Source organism: Miniopterus natalensis, chromosome 5, assembly GCF_054644295.1.
Source record: "Miniopterus natalensis isolate mMinNat1 chromosome 5, mMinNat1.hap1, whole genome shotgun sequence".
Classification (NCBI taxonomy): Eukaryota; Metazoa; Chordata; class Mammalia; order Chiroptera; family Miniopteridae; genus Miniopterus; species Miniopterus natalensis.
The window spans coordinates 46,007,541-46,030,060 of NC_142085.1; positions in this window are offsets into that span (position 1 = coordinate 46,007,541).

The following is a 22,520-nucleotide window of genomic DNA, read 5'->3' on the forward strand; positions in this document are numbered from 1 at the left end:
TACCATAAAGTTGCAATATTGAGTTGAGGATCTCAACACTTGAGTGTGTTCTGTTCTGTAACCACAGCCCCAGGGCAGGACAGAATGAAGGATGTGGGAGGTTAGAGAGAAGATGCAAACTTGCTCTGTGGGAGGCAGTTACCTAGCAGAGGAGATTATATCTCTTTCCGTACTTGACACTGAATGTAATATGCAAATGTAGCTAAATTTTTTATTTTATTTTAGCACAGGACGGATGTTTGGATCTGAACCCACATAATAGTTTTTGAAAACATAGTATCATAACATTTTAGATGCTGACCTTGGCATTACATTCACTGCCTTATTGGCAACAACCTCTGTTTGAAAATCTACCAACAGATGGTCAGGGGATCTTGGTATGCTTTCTAGTCTCTTGTCTATTTGTGCATCATTTGACAGGATACTTCCGAGGCAGCAAAATTTAGCTGAAGATGGTATGGTTCATTGTTTCTAGCAATGGTTTTGGCTTTATCTAGAATTCTTTGATTGAATTGACATAGGACCCTAATCTTCTTCAACCTGACTGTCAAATAATAAGGGTGTGACAACTCTCTAAAGTTTAAGATCTATTGCTGTCTTCTATATTCTGCATTTCCAGGGTGCTCTCTTGCTGTGGTTAGTAAACAGAAATATTTTGAGAGTTGATTTTAAAATGTTATAAAGATTGGTTATCTTTTGAATTGAATGCATACAACTAAGCAGTATTTTAATAGTAGAGCATTTTATTCCTGGACATTGTAAAAGTATTATCAAATGTATCATTATTTACTTATGGATAAATGGTGGCACACAGACTTTTATCAGTTTTTAATGGTAGTAAATTATCCTCATACTTGGAATCATTCCATTGTAACATGAAAGAATAATGGAGAAATTCAAAACCAAAAACAGCTTGTGTTTAATATGCTATAATGTAACATTTGGCAGAATTCAGTATATACATGATTTCAGAATCCTGGTAAGGAAATATTACAAAAATAACTTGGCAGTATGGATTGCAAGGGTTGAAATTTTCCATTATTTGTCCTGAGAATTCTATTATTTTTTCCTTGTTGAAATATTAGAAATGTGGACTAAATTTTAAGTACAAAGATGATCATCCCAGCATTGTATATAAAAAAGGACAAACTTATTTCAGTTACAGAATATTTTAATAAATTATAGCATATTAACACAATAAATTTTAATGCAATGAATATTATAAACTACATACATAGTATTTCCAAAATGTTGACAAATGAAACAGTATATATAATTTCAACTATGTGTGTGTATTTGTGTGCATACGTGTATTCAAACAAATATAACAAAATATCCACCATGTATTTTATTTTATGTTTTAATACTCACAAGAGGGTATATTTTTATTGATTTTTAGAGAGAGAGAAAATGTGCGTGTGTGTGTGAGAGAGAGAGAGACTGAAGTGAGAGAGAAACATAGATCGGTTGTCTCCCTTACATGCCCCGACGGGGATTGAACCCACAACCTGAGTATGTACCCTGACCAAGAATCGAACGTGCCACCTTTTGGTGTAGGGGATAACACTCCAACCAACTGAGCCACCTGGCCAGGGAAACAATGATGGGATTACAGGGGCCTTTTATTTCTTCTTTTTATTGAAATTTTGCCAATTTCTACAATGGCACACACTACGTAATTAGAAAGAAAAAAAATCCATGATAGTTAAAAAACAATGCAATGGAGATTTTTTCACCCAAGACAAAATATTTTAGTTGTTAATTTTGTATTGTCAATAGAGTTAGTAGATAATTTTTAACCTCACTGATAGGTAGATATACCTGGAAAGATCCCCTGAGTCTTACTTGCTTAAGAACAAGTCTTACACTGATAGTCTAACAAACCATAAAGGTAGCTTCTCTGATGTATTTTTTTAGGAATTTAGTAATTAAATGAGTAAATATTTCTCTTCTGAAGTCCCCATAAGAATTAAGCAATACTCCTAGTAATTTAAGCAACCTATTATCTTATTATCTCTTGTGTTTGAGTGACACCTGCACAAGAATAATAAAAAATAAACAAACATACAAGGTCGATTAAATAAAAAACAAGCAGAGGAAGTGCCTATTCCCCATGAAGTATCAGATATGATGATAAAGGCCGGCAGGGTGACAACTCACATGGAAGTTTACAGTTAATAAGGCTTAGGCGAAACTGAAGATACCTGAGTGACGAACATTCTAGTCACATCTGCCTCAACAAGAATTTTGCTCTGTGTCAAGTACTAGCACATAGTGAAAAATATTTACTAACATTACATTTTCATCGTTTCATTATTTTTGTATAAAGTGTGGAAGTACTTTGTTTTTATCACTTAACCATTTCCTAAGGTTTTATTGTGTCTGAATGTCTGGTTTTAATCTCATTACTGCTTTATCAGATTTTCACCTCCGTGAATTCCTCAGTGAAGCCCGACAGCTTAGGTAACATTAGGAAGGAATGAAACTTTGATGCTGGGTAAGGCTTAAGTCTTTGTTCCTTGTGAAATGCATAAGGAGCTCACTTCTTTCTTGTTAGAGACATTTGATGCTAAACCTTAGTAGTCAAACTGAAAGAAAAATATTAGTCCTAAAAGTTTTAAAAAGTAAAATAGAGAAATTGTTCTGCACTTGAAAGTTTTACCCAATGTAATTGTTCCAGTTGAAGACTTTACACTATTCAAGCTAATGTATTACTTAGAACTGTTGTGTGCTGCAATAGAGGTCACTCTGGTTCATTGGTTAACAGTTTTAATATCATTGACACTATCAAGCAGACTGATGACACCAGAATGATTTCCTAATTAAATAAAATATTTTTATTATATGAGAAGCAATTTCTTTCTAAATTGTATAATCATAGCGATCTATAGTCTAAAGCAATCAAATTTAATAAAAACAAAGCAGACATGTTAAATGACGTTAAAGGATTTTTATCAGTTGAAGTGGATCAGGCCTGGGTATATTATCTAATTCATGAGAGACCTGAAGTATGCTCCATGATTTTAATTTTAAGCGTCTCATTTACACTATTCAGTGTAATTAGTAAAAACATAAAAACATGAATTCTTAGAAAGGATTTTCATCTCCCATTCCATTGACCAGATCATGATCGCAGAATTGGAAAAGGAAGTTTGTTGCATGATGGTCTTGTGTCTGGATCCTATGGTGGCACACTGGTCTCATCTGGTCCATAAATCGTTTTTTCAAAAATATATGTCTGTTTATAACATGAACATGCTCACAAATACCACTTATTAAGAACACAATTTTTTCCATGTGAGATAATAGAAAATATATATGATCTCTGACCCTGGTTCCTGGCACACAGATTCTGAAAAACTTGTAATTTCGTGAGTGAAAGGAATGCCTTTTGTTCCAAAGAGGTGACTCTAAGTGGGCCCCTGGCTGGCTCTTGGATAAGGGTTTGTCGCGAATAGACTAAGCCATGATTAGACACTTGGAATTTTCAGCCCTTAACACCCCCATCATCTTGAGACTGGAGAAGGGATGGAAATGGAGTTAATGATGAATTATGCCTAAATGATAAAACCTGCATAAAACATCCCAAAAGTAAGGAGTTTGAAGAGTTTCCAGGTTGGTGAACACATCCACATACCAAGAGGGGGCAGAAGATGTTGCTCTTGGGATCCCCCCAAACCCCAGCTCTATGTGTCCCTTCATCCGAATCCTTGAATAAGCTGGTAAATGTCAGTGTTTTCCTGAGTTCTGTGAGCCACTCTAACAAATTAACCAAACTAATGGAAGGAGTCATGGGAACTTCAAATTCATAGCCAAATATGACTCAATGTACTGCATGCGACATGTTGCCTCAGTTCAGCATGATATCTGGCACTATAGGGCAATGACTTGTGGCTGTGCAAGGGGCCTGCTGCTTGCTCTTGGCATCTGAAGGGGGGAGTGGGCAGTCTCCTGGGACTGAGTCCTTAATCTGTGGGATCTCCAGGTAGGTAGTGTCAGAATTGAGTCAAGTTGTAGGACACCCAACTAGTGTCCCAGAAATGTTTGGTGTGGGGGGAACAAAAAAACCCACACCCATCTGGTGTGAGAAATGTCATGAGTGTGGTAGTGATATGAGAGTAAAGGAGAGAAACACAGATGGAAAGACAGGTGAAAAATTGAGTTTTGCCAAAATAGTCTAGGGCTGCACTAACCTATTTTCAAAGAGCTTGTAGTCTGTAACTGTCCTCACCAGGAGAGGACCTGCTAGCACTGGCATGGCTAGCAGGTAGTACCCCCATTAGTGTTGCTGAGAAGCAGGTGGGCTGTGCAGAGGTTAGTATTGTACAGGTGTTGGTGGTGCTTGGAAACAACAGTTGTCTGATGCAAGTGGCAGCTATCTCACATGGAAGCTCCATATGCAGAAACAGCTGCAAGTCTTTATAGGAGATCTGAAGCAAAGGGGTAGGGCAAGATCCCTGCTCAGAAGCTATGCAGGGCTAAGAGATGGGCAAGTTAGACGAGTGAATGACAGGAGTCAATATATGTAAAGATTGAGTCACTCTACATTGACACATTTCCTGTCTGTTATCAAAATAGAGTAGAGCCTGGCCGGTGTTGCTCAGTGGTTGAGCATCAACCCATGAACCAAGAGGTCACCATTTTGACCACTGGTCAGGGCAAATGCCCGGGTTGGGAGCTCTATCCCCAGCAGGGGGCGTGCAGGAGGCAAATGATCGATGATATTTCTCTCTCATCAATGTTTCTATCTCTCTAGCCCTCTCCCTTCTTCTCTCTCTAAAAATCTTTGAAACATATTTTTAAAAAAATAAATTGAGTAGATATGACATTGGCTATCTCAGAAAAAAAGTACTCCCTCTTAAAAACAATGATGATGCTAATCTTAAAGAAAGCAAGAGGTCCAGGTTGAAGACACTGGGTTTGCTTTAGTAGTCTGGGTCCTAAGAGGCTGTGGTATGAATTAGAGTCATAGTAACCAGGAAATCAGCAATTAGTCCAAAAGGACGTACACGATTTTTTAAATATTTAATTATCATGAGCAGACAACGTAGCTCTAAGTGCAACATTAGACTTATGGATTATAAATCATTACTTTTTTGTTTATATGAAAAAACATAGTCCTGTAGCTGAGCTTGACTTAGCTCTTCCAAAGCTTTCTATCTCCTGATGTATAAAATCATGATAATATCTATCCTATTTGACTCAGCAATGAGGTGCAAATGAGAGAACGCATGTGACAGCAATGGGAGACTAATAATACCCTTTATGTATGTAAATAGGGTGGTAATCATTCAGATTACTATAAATTCACTTGCCATAGATGAACTTGGAAATGACATTCATGGGTAAAAAACAAAGGTTGCAGAATCACTGTGCATTAATGTTTATAATGATGGTGATGAAGATGAAAAAAAAGGTGTTTCTTTAGACATTATCACTGATTAAAATAATGTATCTTTTATTTTAATTATTTTTAAATCTACACTGCAAAGTAATGCCATTTTAAAACTAACTGCCATAAATAAATTGATGTGTTTTTCCAAGAGTAGTTAAGCTTGAAGAATTAATGCAGAAGTTGCCTGGATCAGAGGTGGGTTGTTCTAAGGAACGTGTCTGGGCTCCTGAAAGCAGATCCTGAGATACGGACTTGAGAGCAGGGAGATAATTGTAGGGAGCATGAGCCCGAGGTGTGCGGACCGGGCGACGGGCTGGTAACAAATGCCTAATTAGTGTGGGCCACGGGGGCTCAGTCCTTCTGGGGACTCTTTGGGGAATCCTGTAGAACCGTTGTCAGAATTGCTCCTCACAGTACAGGGTGGGACAAAAGTAAGGTTGTGAGTACATGAATCACGGAGCTTATTCTTGTATTATTTGTTCATTACTGTATTATTTTCCATAGGAACAACTGTAAACTGCTTTTGTCCCACCCTGATTCTCATGAGTCTTTCTTTGGTGGTGTACCTGAGTGTGTTAAATCCCTGGTACATCTAGGCTGCCCTGCCCTTGGACTTGGTGAATTTACATGGTGCTAGGTAAAGCCCCAGGGAAGAAAAGTAGAGAGGTGCAGGAACTATTGGAATTGTTCACTTTGGCCATAGCCAAATTTGAAAGTTAGCAGAGGAGGCATGAAGCACATCGATAGAAAAAATTCATGAAATAAATAATCCTAGGTTTTAAAAAAGGAGAAAAGTATGAGAAATAAAATAATCATGTACTAGAGTATATAACTCATTTACCTATCATTTCCCAAAAAGAAATAAAATAAGAAATCTAGCTTTTAGGCCAGAAACACCTGGGTACGAATCCTCTAAGACTATCTCTGCAACCCTGATAAGCATATTCGATATCTCCATCATTGTTTCTTAATAAATAAAGTAGGGCAACATTCAACTACTCTGAAACTTTGTTGAGACTGTTCAGCTCAGATGTTGACCCATAATAGAGATCTAACATACCCTATCTCTGTCTTTATCTCATCCTTCCTATGGACTGAATTGTATCCCTCTAAAATTCATATATTGAGGCCATAAACTCAATGTGGCTGTATTGGAGATAGGGCCTCTGAGGAGGGCACAAAGGTTAAATGAGGTCATAGTGGGAGGAGTCCTAACCCCATAGGACCTTTACCCTTATAAGAAGAGGGAGAAACACCAGAGCTCCTTCTCCCTCTCCCTCTCCCTCTCCCTCTCCCTCTCCCTCTCCCTCTCCCTCTCCCTCTCCCTCTCCCTCTCCCTCTCCCTCTCCCTCTCCCTCTCCCTCTCCCTCTCCCTCTCCCTCTCCCTCTCCCTCTCCCTCTCCCTCTCCCTCTCCCTCTCCCTCTCCCTCTCCCTCTCCCTCTCCCTCTCCCTCTCCCTCTCCCTCTCCCTCTCCCTCTCCCTTTTTCTTTCTCTCTTTGCCATATGAGGACACAGCAAGAAGAGAACCATCTGCAAACCATGAAAAGAGTCCTCACCAGAAACAAAATTAGTTAGTAATTTTATCTTGAACTTCTGGCCTCCAGAACTGTGACAAAATAAATTTCTGTTGTGTAAGCCACCTAGCCTATGATACTTTTGTTATAGCAGTGCAAGCAGACAAAGACATCCCCCTTTTAAATCTATACACATGGTCTATAGAATATGACAGCATCTTAATCCACTGTTACAAAGTAGCATAGACCAGGTACCTTATAAACAACAGAAATGGATTTCTCACAGTTCAGGAAGCTGGAAGCCCAGGGTGAAAGTACCAGCATGATCGTGTTCAGGTGAGTGCTCACTCCCTGACTCAGAGCTGGCCCCTAGTTGCTGTGCCTCACAGGGCGGAACAGACTAGAGATCTCTCTGGAGCTTCTTTCGTGAGGGCACTAATTCCAGTTAGGAGGACTCCACCCTCATGACTTAATACCTCCCAAAAGCCCCAGCTCCTAATACCATCACCTTCAGGTGTTAAGACAAGGATTTATCAACATAAGAATTTGAAGGGGACCCAGACATTTAGACCATAGCAGCTAGCTGACTTTTCATCTGCTGCATTGTTTTTTTGTTTGCTCGCTCTTTTTTCTTTTGTGTGTTTTTTTAAGACTCACCTTTAGCTTAACTCCCTTTTAAGTCCAATTTTATGTTTCAAATGTTTATCCCAGCTCACATATTCTTGAATAGCTCAGATTCTTACCCTCTGTGACAAGATAGGTTTTGTTGAATCCAAGAAACTAAAAATCATAAGACATTGTTTTAACTTTGTATTTTATGAGTAACAGGTTATAAATTAAAAATCTATAGAGCTCCTGACTTCCAAACATGACACTAGCCTTATTTTCTCATGCTGGGCACTGGAATCTTGACATTAAATAGACAGAGAGATTCCACCATGATTATAAAGGTTAGAGGGTTTTTGTTTGTTTGCATGAACATTTATCTTTTTCCTTAGGGCTTTGTAAGGATGACAATATGATTTGTTGAGAATGAATGAGCACATACTCTGCAATGGCAACTATTTTACAGCCTCTTACATGTATGAAATATATATCCACAGATAGAAAACTGTAAAGGGTATATAGTAGATGCTGATATCAGTGTCTTCTCTCCCAGTAGGAACAGACAACTCTTAACCAATGTAGCTACAGGAATAACAGATTCCCTTAAGTGCATCCCACAAGACTCCCTCCCTGTGCCATCTGCCTTGACACATGTACACCAGTGCTTGAAAAAGACCTCTAGAGGCCTAAAGCATAATCTGTTGCCGTCTTCCCACTGGTCCTATAGACAATCTGCAATACAAAATGTAAGTGATACCAAATGCTAACAGAAGAGTTAAGTTCAACATGACCTTATTTTCCCATGATCACTAAGACAATGCATTTTTAAGAGTTTATTGGAGTATAATTTACATACCACAAAATACACCCATTGAAATTGTATGATTCAATGAGTTTTAGTAACTTTATGGAGTTGTGTAGCCATCACCACAATTGAGTTGCATAACATTTTTATTGCCCCCAAAAGTTTCCTCCTACCCATTTTCAGTACATCTCTGCTACTGTTCTACCTCTGCTAGCCCTGGTCAATCATTGATCTGTTTTCTGTCTTTATAGATTTGCCTTTTGTAAAATTTTATGTAGTTGGAGTCATGCAATACATGGTCATTTGTGTCTGTCAGTGCTGTTTTGTTCTTTTGTTTGGGAATAACTATAGATTCACAGGAAGCTGCAAAAATAGTACACAGAAGACCCATTTACCCTTCACCTTGTCTTCCTGGATGGTTACATCTCATGTAACTGAAGTATAGTATCAAAATCAGAAATATACATTGGCACAATGTGTGTATATAATTCTAGGCCATTTCATCACATGTGACAGATGACAAGTGTGGATATATATTTTATGTGTACATTTTATCATTGTGAGAATGTTATATACATGAAATCATGCAATATGTGAGATTTTTATACTTTAATTACTTGCAGTTTGTTGTATATCAATTATACCTCACAAAGATGTTAAAATGGGGGTGAGCAAAGCACTTACTCAAATCAGAAGGCCCAAACTTTACACTTCTGAGGCAGTGCTGACCATCTGGACATAAAAATCCCTTTTTCTCAACTCCTCTAAGAGCAAGGTTGACACAGATTCTGTTTATGTCAATATAATACAGAGGTAGGTTAAGTAACAATAACAGTAACTATTTGTAAAAATTGGAACAATACCCCTACAAACCAGCTCTCCTATTTACTGTAACATTTCGGCAGCATTTCAACTCCTCATGAGAAGTGCCCAGTGCATAGGAAAAGTGTCAGGTGAAGGAAGGTGATGTATCACAGGATTCCTTTCCTGGAATGAAGACAGGGGCAGTTATAATAAAGACAATAGCAGAGCATGCCATTACATTTCTCCATGGAGTGAGCTATTCTGTAATTTATAGTTTTTTCTTGGTTTATTTCTTTGTATAGCTATTTAATGATCGTTCTAGGCATTGCCTTATACGTGCATAACTTATCACAGTTTAGGTGTGTCATCATTTTACCAGTTTTAGTGATGACTAGAAAACTTACTTTCCTTTAATCTTTTTTTTTTTCACCTTTCCCAGCATAATTGTCCTAACTATTACCTCTAAATACATTGAGAAGCATAAGCAATGTTATAATTTTCTGTGTTGTTGGTTTCTCCAGTGTCTTTTCTTGGGTCCTGAAATCTCAACAGCTTTTAGAATAAATACACACACACACACATACTTATCTACATTTATATATTTGCATATGTATTTTTTCCATAGTCTTTGTTCCAAGTATGAGGCCTTTGAGAACATACTTAAGTATTAAAAATAATGATGAGTATTTCTTTTTAATTGTTTTATGTGCCTTTATTTTATATTTATTTACTAGACTACTTACTATAGAATCATACAGTTTGCAGGCAGGAACAAAAGTTTATAAATCCACTCTAAAAAATTAGCACAGTTTCAGAAAATATACCTGAATGCTGCCTGGACTTTGGTGCCCAGGCAGGTGCTCAGTGCATTGTTTCATTTCACCTTGGGACCACCCTCACTTCGACTCTCCCTTATCACTGGGGCTTAGTCTTTGTTCACCCATGTGCTTAACAAACAGCCTTCAAATACTGACACTCAATGTGTCATGACTGCAGAAATCTATACTCTCCTTAAACAGACTCCTCAAAATGTTGTGTGTGATTGTGTGAGGCCATACCAAGACTTTCTAACCTTTTTTCTCTCTTTGTGATCTCAGTTCGTGAAAAAATCTTGAACTGTATCTGCATAACTATACCTTATTGTTTCCTTTCTCAGCTGGTGCCCTTGGAGTTTCTTCACACACAGAGCCAGTCCCGCCTGTCAGCCCTTCAAATGTTCCTTCTCTTTCCTCTAGAATCAACTCCTTTCTGCATCTGTCCTTTGCCAAGAACACCACTGGACCAGTTCCAATTGGACATTCCTTCATTCTTCATGTCCCCTGCCCCCCACCCTAACCAGCGTTCTCCTGAAACCTCTCCGGTCCTCTCCTCTGTTTTCCCCACCTCATATTTTTCACCCATGCCAGCAGAGAAAAACTGTTTGAAAGTTTTTTATTTTGGAAAGTTTAAATTTTCCCAATGCTGGATTCTGTACCCACCTGGTCCCAGTGAAGAATCCAGCAGGAGAAACAATGTATTGGTATTCCAACGCAAATCCCTGAATGGGTTGTGCATTGGGCACAGGTAACTTATAAAGGTTATTTTACATGATACTCTTTGGAAGAATATTTCTAGAACATATTTCTTTCTCCCAGCAATCCCCTTTCTTAATTAGGCTTATGTGAGCTAACTTCCAAGTTTAATGACTATTGCTATTAATTATATTAAAAATACACGCTGACTTTTGAAAAACTGAATTTAAAAAAACTAGAGTCTAATCAATTTGTAAGTTTTAGACAATGCAACTACCAATGTGGTTGATTATTAGGTTATTAAATTGAAGTTTTCAGGTTCATAAAGGAAAGCTTTCCTCAAAATAATAGCATACAAGTCAGATGTGAGCAAATGCAGTCACACATTCTACAAAAGAAATTTCAAGCACAAGCTAGCCCAGCAGGTATACTCTAACTTTTGTCTGTATTACATGTGGGCTAGTGCTCAGTTTACTGGAAAATTCAAGTTATTCTTAAATTTTATTTCCTTTATTCACACAGTCAGAACAAATATATAAACTCTACCTGCATTTATTATTATAGAATATGCAAAAACAGTTAAATGTTTGTATCTGGAATCCCATAAAACATATTGCCTCTTATTACATGCAATCAATTTTATTGAAGTACATACTTAGCCCCTGCCAACAACCAACAACTATTTGGACAAAACCTGCTATGGCCAGATTGGCCCATGAGATGGTTATCCATCCTGTCATAGTGTCCACTGTGTGTTCCACTTAAAGATAATCTTTTAAAAGCTTGTCACAAAATAACACAGTTTTAGCTAACTTTGGCTTCAGCGTTTCATTTTATATTTGTTTTATAGTATAGGATGTCCTTGTTCTTCAGTGATAGAATTGTAATTCTCTTATTTGACATGTACCACCTCACCTGCTGCTGGGTAATTACCTAGTAGATCTCCTGAGTCCCTTGACCCCTTATTAAAATGTACATTTTCTTCCACCCACCAGTCACCGAGTGTTCACTACCTGTGGAGTCTTGATGACATAGCTCAGTTCTGCATGTCAAGCAGTCACTTTAGTCCAGTTAAATTCTTATTTCATGATTGCACGACACTTTGGACTGCTGATGAAAGCTGAAAGAAGTGGCACTTCCTTTATGGAGTTTAATAGTATGGCTTTTGACACAAAGTAAAGATAAGTATTCCTAAGTTGTGTTGCATGGTTATTTTCTCTCTTTTTAAAAAAAATAACCATCTGACAGTGCAATATTTTCCTGTCTCGAACACCATAATAAATAGGAATTTGACCACAGTGGTTAATAGAGTAGCTCCATGGACTGAGATACTGAGGTTTTATTATTGACTTCTCACCAGGAATTAGACCTGCTTGGCTACTTCACTGATTAAAACTTGATTAATCATCTGTTAACTTGTCAGATTTTTCTCACTACTGCAAGAGACATTAACTATGAAAAGGTGAAATAAATACTAAAGAAAATACCATTTACAGCCATCAGATCCATATCCAACTCCCATCCCATGGATTAAACTAGTTAGCAGATTTTTCCATCAAATATTTCTTTGAGTGAATAGTGCTGCAGATACAATCACATGGAAAAATGACCTTTTATATTTACATTCAATGGGCTCACCCATTTTTTATTTGGGTGCATGTGTGTGCATGCTATAATATTAAGTAATAAAATGGCATATATTGTGAGTGGGGGCAATGTCTTGATAGAAAATAGACATCCAATAAACTGTTCTAAGTAAAATTATTATTCAAGATGTACAGTGGTTAAACAGTTAAACATTTAACAGTGGTTAAATAGCAGTTTCAAATTGTGAGAAAGTAGGTGTTCACTGTTGGTTCTCACTACTGGAGTGGCAATCCCATTTTCATGTGAATAAGTCACTTATGAGACCCCTTAGGAGACTAACCCTGCGCTGTCAGATTCACAGTGACCCAGAGCATGAGAAGGCATCAATTAGAGGCTTAAATTCACACCGAACTCCTCATACCGAGCCTCAGCCTTCATTTTCTCAAATCTGTCCCTCCCTCCCACTCCCACATTGTGTCTAGAAGACATGCACACAACATGTCAAGAGTTATGACTGTGCAAGGTCTTCAGTGATTTCTCTTTTTCTTGATAACTGGCTGTATTTTGAGACTGCTCTTCCTTTCTCTACAATATCTGCTTCTTGACTCTTCCTTGTCGCTAGTGACACTGGCCTTTCTGAAGTCTGAAGTGCCTTCCTGAGCTGCCCAGGCTGGCAGGACTCATCTATCGGTCCTTGTCTAGTTGAGTTCTATCATGTTAGACACCATGTGAATCGACACAAATCAATTTTAATATTTATGCTTCTGATCAATTTATGATATGAAATATGTATAATCAATTTCAAGAACACATACTGTTTTGATATTGGTCGCTACCTGCTGTATTGGTGGTGATGACCAAGGGCTGTTAGGGAGATTACAGTTTCAGCTGTTTGTGGGTTTTTTTCTGGATTCTTTTTTTAACATTTTTAAAATTTATTTTTAAATGATAGTTGACACACAGCATTATATCAGTTTCAGGTGTTCAATATAGTTTGTATATCTTACAAAGTGATCACTGTGTGCAGATGTTTAACTTTTGGTTGTGCTAACAATATACACATAAACTAATTTTATGTTGCTTTTTACAACCTCTTGTCCCTAAAAGGTGTAAGAGATGGACTGGCATGAAGATTCCCTAACTGAAAGTTGTGCCCCTTTCATGGTCAACCAGGAAGGAGTTAACCAGGGAGGAGATACATGCTCAGCTCCAGATGAACTAAGGGACTAAGGAGAGGGCAGCTCTTTCCTCAGCAGGTCCCAACAGGTGATGTAAGCAGAGTACTGTCTGCCTCAGGGAAAGGCCTCACCATCTCCTCTTTTTTTTTTTTTAATTTTATTTTTGTTTAAAATATTACAGATGTCCCTTTTTCTACCCAATGACCCGTTCCACCCCATCCTTTCCCCCTCCCCAGTCCCTCTCCCCACCATTGTCCGTGTCCTTGGGTTGTGCATATATGCACATAAATTCTTTGGTTACTCTCTCCCCCTCCACCCACCCACCCTCCTCCCTCCCTCTGACATTCGTCAGTCTCATCTATGCTTCCATGTCATTGAATCTATTCTGTTCATCAGTTTATTAAGTTCTTTAGATTCCACTTATAAGAGAGATCATGTGATATTTGCCTTTCACTGCCTGGCTTATTTCACTTAGCATTATATTCTCCAGGTCCATCCATACTGTCCCAAAGGGTACGGGATCCTTCTTCTTTACAGCTGCGTAGTATTCCATGGTGTAAATGTGCCACAGCTTTTTTATCCACTCATCTACTGATGGGCACTTGGGCTGTTTCCAGACCTTAGCTATTGTAAACTGTGCTGCTATGAACATCGGGGTACTCTTATGAGACAGGTCAGTCATCATCAAGTTCACCTGGTTGTTGCTCTCTTAGCTCCATCCAACTGAAGAAACTCAAAACAAAAATTAGGTCGACGAAGTAGCTGTCTACTCCTTAGGCCCTCAGGCTTGCTTACCTTATTCAGCTGCCTAGGGGTCCTGTGAAAGGAGTCCCATTACACAATTCAAAAGGTGCTGAGTTAACAGCCACCATGAAGGATTTTCTTAGGATTTCATACACATTGTTTTGGGCCACCAAAAACCATTACTATATAAAGAATATTATAAAAGCATTTCTTATATGGTAAAGTATTAATATTGCAATAGTTTTACTAAAAACAGTAAGTCATCAAGTGTTTCAGGGTTTTAAAGCAAGGGAATTTCTTCTCTCGTTGTAACAGGAAAACTGTATCTCAGCTAGGTGATTTCAGCATTCTTCTGTAATATCCAAAATATGATTCAGAGGTTGCATCTTAAAGTGTTGCTGTGTTATCACCACAGGGAGGAAAGAAAGGACAGAATTGTGTATGTAGAGAAAAATGTGAAAAGGTGAGAAAAAAAGAAAGCTTCTGCTGGATATGTATTTTGTGACCATTGTATGTTTATATTTGTTTTCTCTTCTGGCTGATAAGCCAGCTCAGAAGGGTATTTGAGCAAGTGTCCTTCCAGTTAAGGACGGGACATGTGGAATCCGTAACAGGAGTTATTATATACCTGGCTAGGAATGATTTTGAAGAACACTGATTTGGATGCATTAGTTGTGTTGTGCTAGATAAGAAAATGTACTTCACTGTGTTGTCACAACCAATAGTACATCATTAAAATTGACTAAGAGCAACAACAAAAAGCCAAAAATCAATGAGAGTTGCAACACTGTGTTCAATCAAGAGTTTGTGTAGGAGACAAAAACACCCTTAATTTTTTAAAAAATTAATTTATCTTTATTGTTGAAAGTATTACAGATGTTCCCTTCCCCCTCCATTGATCCCCTCCCCCTACTCCTGCCCCCTCCCAAGGCCTTCAACCTTAATTTTTAAAGATACAAGATTGGTAGATTCAGAGCACAACAGAAGGTAGAGAGCACACATTTGACAAAGTGAGGAACTTCAAGGACGTGCACTTAGCACAAGGTCCTGGAGCTATGGCATAGGAATGTAAACCCTGGTTTGCAAGGATGGGTTGAGGGCAGATTCCTGGTCCATGGATATACATACAATACCTAATTCTCTTTTCTGAATCCAACTACCCTTTTATCCCTTTAAAAGTATGAATATGATCTGTGTTTCATCTTACAACACACACAAAACTTGCCCTACATGTTAAATAACATATGGGGATAAGGAGATTAGAGACAGGTCATGCACTAGAAAGGAGTGGGACACAGTCTAGCTGCTTTTCCAGTAATTGAAAACTGCAACAATAGGGAATTTTTTTTTGCCTTTAACCTCACTGAAAATGTCACAATGAGTCCTCATGATGCAACTAAAATTAGAAGTTCATGTGCATTTTTAGTCTCCGTTTGATAGAATCAAACTGTTCTGTAATACAAGACAACCCACTGGGGAAAGCCATTTGGTGCCTTCCACACAATATTCAGAAATGTAGGTCCCAAAATGCCTTTCATTAAATATTTCCTATTGCAAGCACAAAGGTTTTTACTATAGAGACAGGGTGATTATAGACTATGGCATAAAATAGAAATAAAATGATTTATAAATTATTTATAAATTATTACTATTCAGCACCTCAGACAAAATGGGCCTTACAATTTCAGTTGGAAAACCAGGCACTTTCTACATACTGTAAACATACAGAAAGGATGTAATCACTGCTGTTTTAACAGAGCTAATATGTCAATCAGCTGAAAGGACAGCACATTAGTGAATGAGGGGTCCGAAATGAAAAGTATTGTCAAATTGATTCTCCTTTGGATGTGCTATCTGAATGGCTCTGGGTCTAAAACAAATGCCCTTTTACTGAAAATTACTTTGATAAATGTATATTTGTATCTTTAGTTATTTAAAAGATAGGTAGAAAAGAGAAATTCTAGTTCTATTTTGATCCTAAGTCAAAATTCATTGCTTTGGGAGCAACTAAAAATGTAACTTTCTCACTAGTCAAATTTTTGACACTAGGAATGTGAAAGTCAAATTAATGGTTGTAATTTATATTACCAAGAATTTTTTTGTAGGGAAAATATTGCAGACTAGAAGCAGAGAGCCCTGTGTCCTAACTCTGCCTATCCATCTGAACTTCGTATGTTAAAACAGATACAATGATGTGCCTACCTGGCAGAGTTTCGCACAAGGCATATGATCTATTGATAAAGCACTTAACACTGTGCCGGATCCCTGTAAGGAAATGCTTGCCACGTCCGTGTAAACACAACATTTACAGCATATTTCGATTACCTAATTATGTGTTGGCTTGAGTTCTATTACCATCTACTGGGAGACACAGATGATACTAATAACATCAGAGATTTTGTTCAAATAAAAAAGTGATTAGGACTGACAATAAAAATAGAAGGGCGCCATCAAAAGATTTCCTGATTGACTTCTGTTAAGGCAGGTAGGGATTCCGACGTGGCGCAGTGTGAAACCCTCTAAACGACGGCTAACCAGGTGAACGGAGGGATCAATATAACTCTGTGGTTTCTTGTCAGAACGGAGCTGAACACTGGTATTAAAAATTCAAGAATGCAATGAAATTGAAACTTTGTGACTTCAGTCTGTGTGGTCATCCGGCCCCCTTGGAAACTTGAATTGGGAGATCTGTCACCCATGCCATTGTTTTAGCATTTCAGGTCTCATGTTCAGGACAGTGGAAATAACTTGACCCATGTACCTCGTTTGAGAGATGAGGAGAATGAGACCCTTAGAGAGAATATAACTTGCCCAAGGTCATACAACTGGCTGGTGGCAGACCTCATGTCCAGGCCAGCAATTTGTCCTAAGACCTGAAGATCCCGGTGTTACCCTGAAGGTGCAACTTTAATGGTTTTCCATTAGTTGTGTGCTCTTTCTTTTAAGAAAGCCTCATTGTTTTATCTTTATGTCTGTATCACCAAATACCTTTTTCCATAAAATGTAAGTAAATGGTTCTTTTCCAAAAAAATTAGTTCTTTCCTAAAACTTGGAAATTATTTTCTATTTCTCCACCATTAGAACTCATCTAACAAATTCAACATCTGAGAACAATAATGAGAACAAAACTTTCCAAAGGGTACTGCAACATTTCCCCCTCCATAGAGCTGATTTAATGGAAAAAAAAAAAAAAATCTTTTTATTTCAGGATTCAAATTAAGGCAGAAAATAATATTGGACACAATATGGTGGTTTTGATATGACACTTCTGTAGGATTATTTTTAAGATAATCCTGGGGATTTCAGGCATGGCAGGAAAAAAAAATTAATGAAGCAAAAAAGTAGTCAACAATACTTTTATATTTCAGAACTAGAGAAAGGGCTAAGCAATATATTATGAGGCTCACCATCAGGCCTAAGATAAAGGCAAAGGGGAGAGAAAGAGAGAGTGGCATAAAAGGAAACACAGAGTGGCGCAATATAATAGAGTGGGAGGGAGAGAGAAAGTGGGACAGACAGAAAGGGATTGCATATGGAGGGGAGGGGCAGACTGCCACAGAAAATGACTTCAGCTGTCACTCAGGGTTACCACTGCCACAGCTTGCTGCATTGATCTAGCTTAATCCTCTACAATACCACTCCCTTTTATATTTGCTGTCAGAGGTAAAATAAAATAAAATAATAAAAGAAAAGAGAATGTAGAATAATAAAATAAAATATAAAATAATAAAATAAAAACAAATAAAAGGAGAGGTGGATTGAAATATAGAGAGAATTTGAATGTTTCAGATACCTATTTTATAGTGCAAAATTTACAGTTAAAATACTTGATCAAAATCCCTTTGGATTTATCTTCTTTCTATTGATTTTAAAACTTCAACTAAAGAAAAGATTTAAAGATGACATCTTTAATATACTTACAATCTTTCTAGCAACAAAAGTCATTGAATCTCTTAATTTCTTAATTCCAGAGTTTTTAATTTCATAGAATTTACTTCTTCATTGTAATAGTCCTTGTGTATGAATACATGCACAATTGATTTATCTAATTTATAGTTTTTAACTGACAATACCACTAACATAGTTCTACTGGAAAAGAGCAGCAGCCTGCCTGGTATACGCAGCGTTTTTAATAAAAGTGGATTCAGATTTCTAAAATGCAGCTCTCAGTGCTCAGTCCTTTGACAGTGCAGGCTTTTTCGGCAAGAAAAAAATAAAGAAATATGGGGGAAGGAAAGCAGGAGTACATTACACATATATTTCTGAAAACAAACATTTTGTCAGGAAGACCTTGAGGTAGAAATCCACAGTGTGGGCTCTTCTGTGCAAAGAAAAGTTTAAAAAATAGATACACACCTCTCTCTTGCTAAAGTTACATGTAAAGTTTCTCTTAGAAACTTCCTGTAGTTAAGACTGTCCCTTTTGTGAGCTAATATTCAATTCATGGAATTTTTCTATACCATTATCAAGGAAAAAGGTGAGTCAAATCGTTTCTAGTGTAGATGTGAGTAAGGCCAGCATTTCTTATTCAGCTCAGTTAAAGGAGAGGGCTTTTCCTCTGTCATCAGAGAGACCACAGTATTATTATGTCTTGCATTCTTTTTAGTGTCAGTGGAGAAACTGGAGTCCACGGTACCCTTGTGCTCCCCTTGGGTATATACCCAGGTTGTAAAGCCCGCCGAGCGATTTGGCGGGATTTGGAGCCTCTCCTGAAACAGGCCAAGACTGGGGGCCAGAGAAGACGCAGGTCAGGATGACGGAGGGCTTGCAGAGCTCTGCTCGGCACCTGCCCGTGGGCCCGCGTTGCACCTGGCTCCAGGGGAGAGTGTTAGTAATCTTCCACTTTCAGGAGCACCAGGCTTTCGCACAAGATTTAAAACAGATCTTCTACCAGTGCCTCGTCACAGTGATGCTGCAATTGCATATGCTTCCATTAGCCCCGCAACTGGTAAAGAAAATAGGACATTTCAAAGCTATTGAACACAGTGGGGCAGGGCACGTGTGTTCACATGGATTTTCCAATAATTTCGACAGAAGGGGAAATCATTTGTGTTGCTTCAGTTTCTCCCTGGTTTCATGCATCTGACTAAAGAGAATATTGTCTAGTTGCTTATTTTGTGGAAGAGAATATCATTATAATTAACTTTTTCTCCCATGTCACACAATCTAAATTAGACGCTCTCGTTATTCCTCTCAGCGTCGTCCTCTGAACCTTTACAGAACTTAATAAATGTTCGATGGAGAAACCAACACATTTATAGGTCTTTATTCCAGAGTTTAAGAAGGGAAGAAAGGGAAAGACTAGTCTAAGGCAAGTTTTTAAAACAGTTTGTCCTAAATTCAAACGTAAAGTGAGTATGAGATTAATGGAAATTGGAAAAATATCCTTTTATAACATCTTTGCAAAATTAAAATATATAACTAAATAAAAAGGTTAAATTCCAAAAGAGTGAGAGAAGACTGACATTTTATTATCTGTGAAGTCAGAGATAATAAAGCATAACAAAACAGAACAAACAGACAAAAGCCTTATGGCCTAGGCAGTCCCACGATAAATATCAATACATTGAAATCTGGAAGAAAAAAATAAGAGAGAGAGAAAAATACTATCCATAGTTAAAAAACAAATTGTTCACTGTCAAGCTTCTATTTTCTTTAGGTTTTTATGGAATTATCTTGATTTGATATCACTTGGGAGAAAATTTAAGGTCAAAAATAAAATGAGAGGAAGACTAGGAAAGGTAACTACTATGTAGGACTTAGTTACTTGCTGAGAGAGGGAGGTGTTAAGTACTTAAACTCCCTCAGCTAATGGATCGAGTCGAGGGTCTATAAAAAATGAAAGGACACAGTTAAATTCTCTGTTTATTGAAAAAAGAAGTATTTTAGTGATTAAATTTGCAAACTTATATTATATTTAGTAATGATTCATCTTGTTTGGAAACTAGATATCTATAAAGTCATTATATGGGCAAAACCGAACAACGCTGCCTGCAATGTTTTTCAGATACTCACTGGGTAGTCCTGTGTAGTCTCATCTTTTGCAAGGGCCGCCACACTGTGTAGAGTGTCTTCTGTAACTACCATGACCACACTAATTTTTCACATCGCCATTCACTGTCATTTCAGACACAGATATGCCAGCTTATCAAGAAGCCTTTTGATTTAATAGCACAATTTAAAAGAACAAAAACAAGTACTTGCTCTATTTTTCCTTTTTCTTTTAATTCAAAAATTTTTAAATTACATGGTTAATGTAAGCTCAAGTTAAAAAATCAAATAATAAAAGCATGTAACAGCTAAAAGTGAAATTTCTGTTTTCCATAATATTTATTAAATATTTACTTTAATTAAATATTCTATTCTAATTAAAACCACCATTAAAGATTTAGTGATTATTCTTTCAGAATGTTTTTCTTTGCCTCAACATACCTGCACACACACACATACACACACACACATTTACAGAGAAGCTATAAAAATAACATACATACAAACATTTTAGAAGTTCAAATATGCCATGAACATCTCCCCATATCAGCAATTTTCAACCAGACTTTTTAAAACATGCAGATGTGGCTCAGTGGTTGAGCATCAACCTGTGATCCAGAAGATCGAAGTTCGATTCCCAGTCAGGGCTCATGCTGGAACTGTGGGCTCGATACTCAGTGAGGGGCATGGAGGAGGCAGCCGATCAATGACTCTCTCATCACTGATCTTTCTATCTCTCTCTCTCCCTCTCCCTTCTTCTCTCTGAAACCAATAAAGACATATTTTTTTAAAAAAACATGCAATACCTGACTCTGGTCAGGGGCACTGACCTCTTTTCCCTTAGATTGTCAAATAAAAAAATGATAACAGCCAACACAATAGCCATCTGGTGTAAATAAATCAAAATTATACCTATTTTTTTTTTGTCAGATCTGCAATAAATATGTTTTTTGGTGTGCAGTAGAATTTTAGTAATTAGTTTATGTGTACCATGAGACAAAAAAGGTTGAAAGTCGCTGCTTTATATCATGTATATCTGAGAGTATTATATTGTACAAATGTTGTCGAATGGCTGTTGATGTCATAGTAGACAGGTGGTATCTATATTTTTGCCACTCCAAGCTATGAGCAGCAAGTCATCAAGGATCAAGAGTCGCTTTTGTTTTTACAAGAAATGAGGCCTATTTTTCAGTTTTTGATGCACATTAAATTAGTCACCAGAAAAGTAGCACAAATTACACTTCCACAATAACTGTATAAGGATACCCCTTTCTTTGCTTTCTCCCAACCTCATCACAGTTTGATAAGATCAAAATTATCCTTGCTTTTATTTGATTTTTTCCCCAAAATAAAAATTACTGATTTGTATTTAGATATTAATAAAAATTAAATGAAACAGAAAAGTGGGAATGCTTTTACAATCATTTTTTTAAAAAAAAGTATAAAATTCATTTTAGTTGATAGCCAGGGCAGCCAGTGTTAACATTTTGGTAACTATATGATGTTGATTATTTTAATTAAACTTACTGTTTTTATAACAACTGTATATGGTTATTAAAGTAATTATCAGCATAACTACTCCATAAGTACACTTGCATTAATTGCCACTGTCAAAATACCTAACAAAAGAGGTTTAAGCAATGTGAATTCATTCTCTCACATAATAATCCTGAAGGTAAATATATTCAAGGTTGGTTAATTCAGAAGCTTCCAGTTTGGCTTCTTTGAAAAAGTCCCTTAGCTTGGCCCTACGATCCTAAGATAGTCTCCAATTTACCCTTCTTGAGGGCCTAGTGTCTGAAGGCAAGATGGAAAATGCATTTTCTCCTAAACGTTGCTCTTTTGATCAAAGAAGAAGGCCTTTCTCCTAAACCAGAGGGAGAGTTATCCTGAGATCACACCCCTGTGCCCTGTCTACAAGAGGCTGCTGAAATGAATGACTAGCCTTTTCAGCGTCAGCGGTGGGCAAGGGCACTTGCAGCAAGAGAGAATGGCGAACAGTGGGTGATGGTGACCGACAATGTCTGCCACAACGCTGAAGCCTTCAATAAATGTAAAGGGTTTGTGGCTAGAATCATGATAAAGCTACATTTCTCTTTTACTGCACACTGTTTTACTAATTGGAATTTTTTATCTTGATTTTGAATTCCTTGACACAACCGGCTTGAGCATAAGCATGTCTTAAATTCATTTAAGCTACTCAAGGCAATTCTCGACATAGATATGGTTGTAATTATTGTTTGATGTCAGTTTGTTTCAGTGATTTTGAACAAAAAATGAAGCATAATATATTATAATAAATTTAAATTTATTATTAAGATAGCAAGTGCACTATTTTTTAAAAATCAACTGGTGATTTATTATTTTAACATGAAAGTGAATGT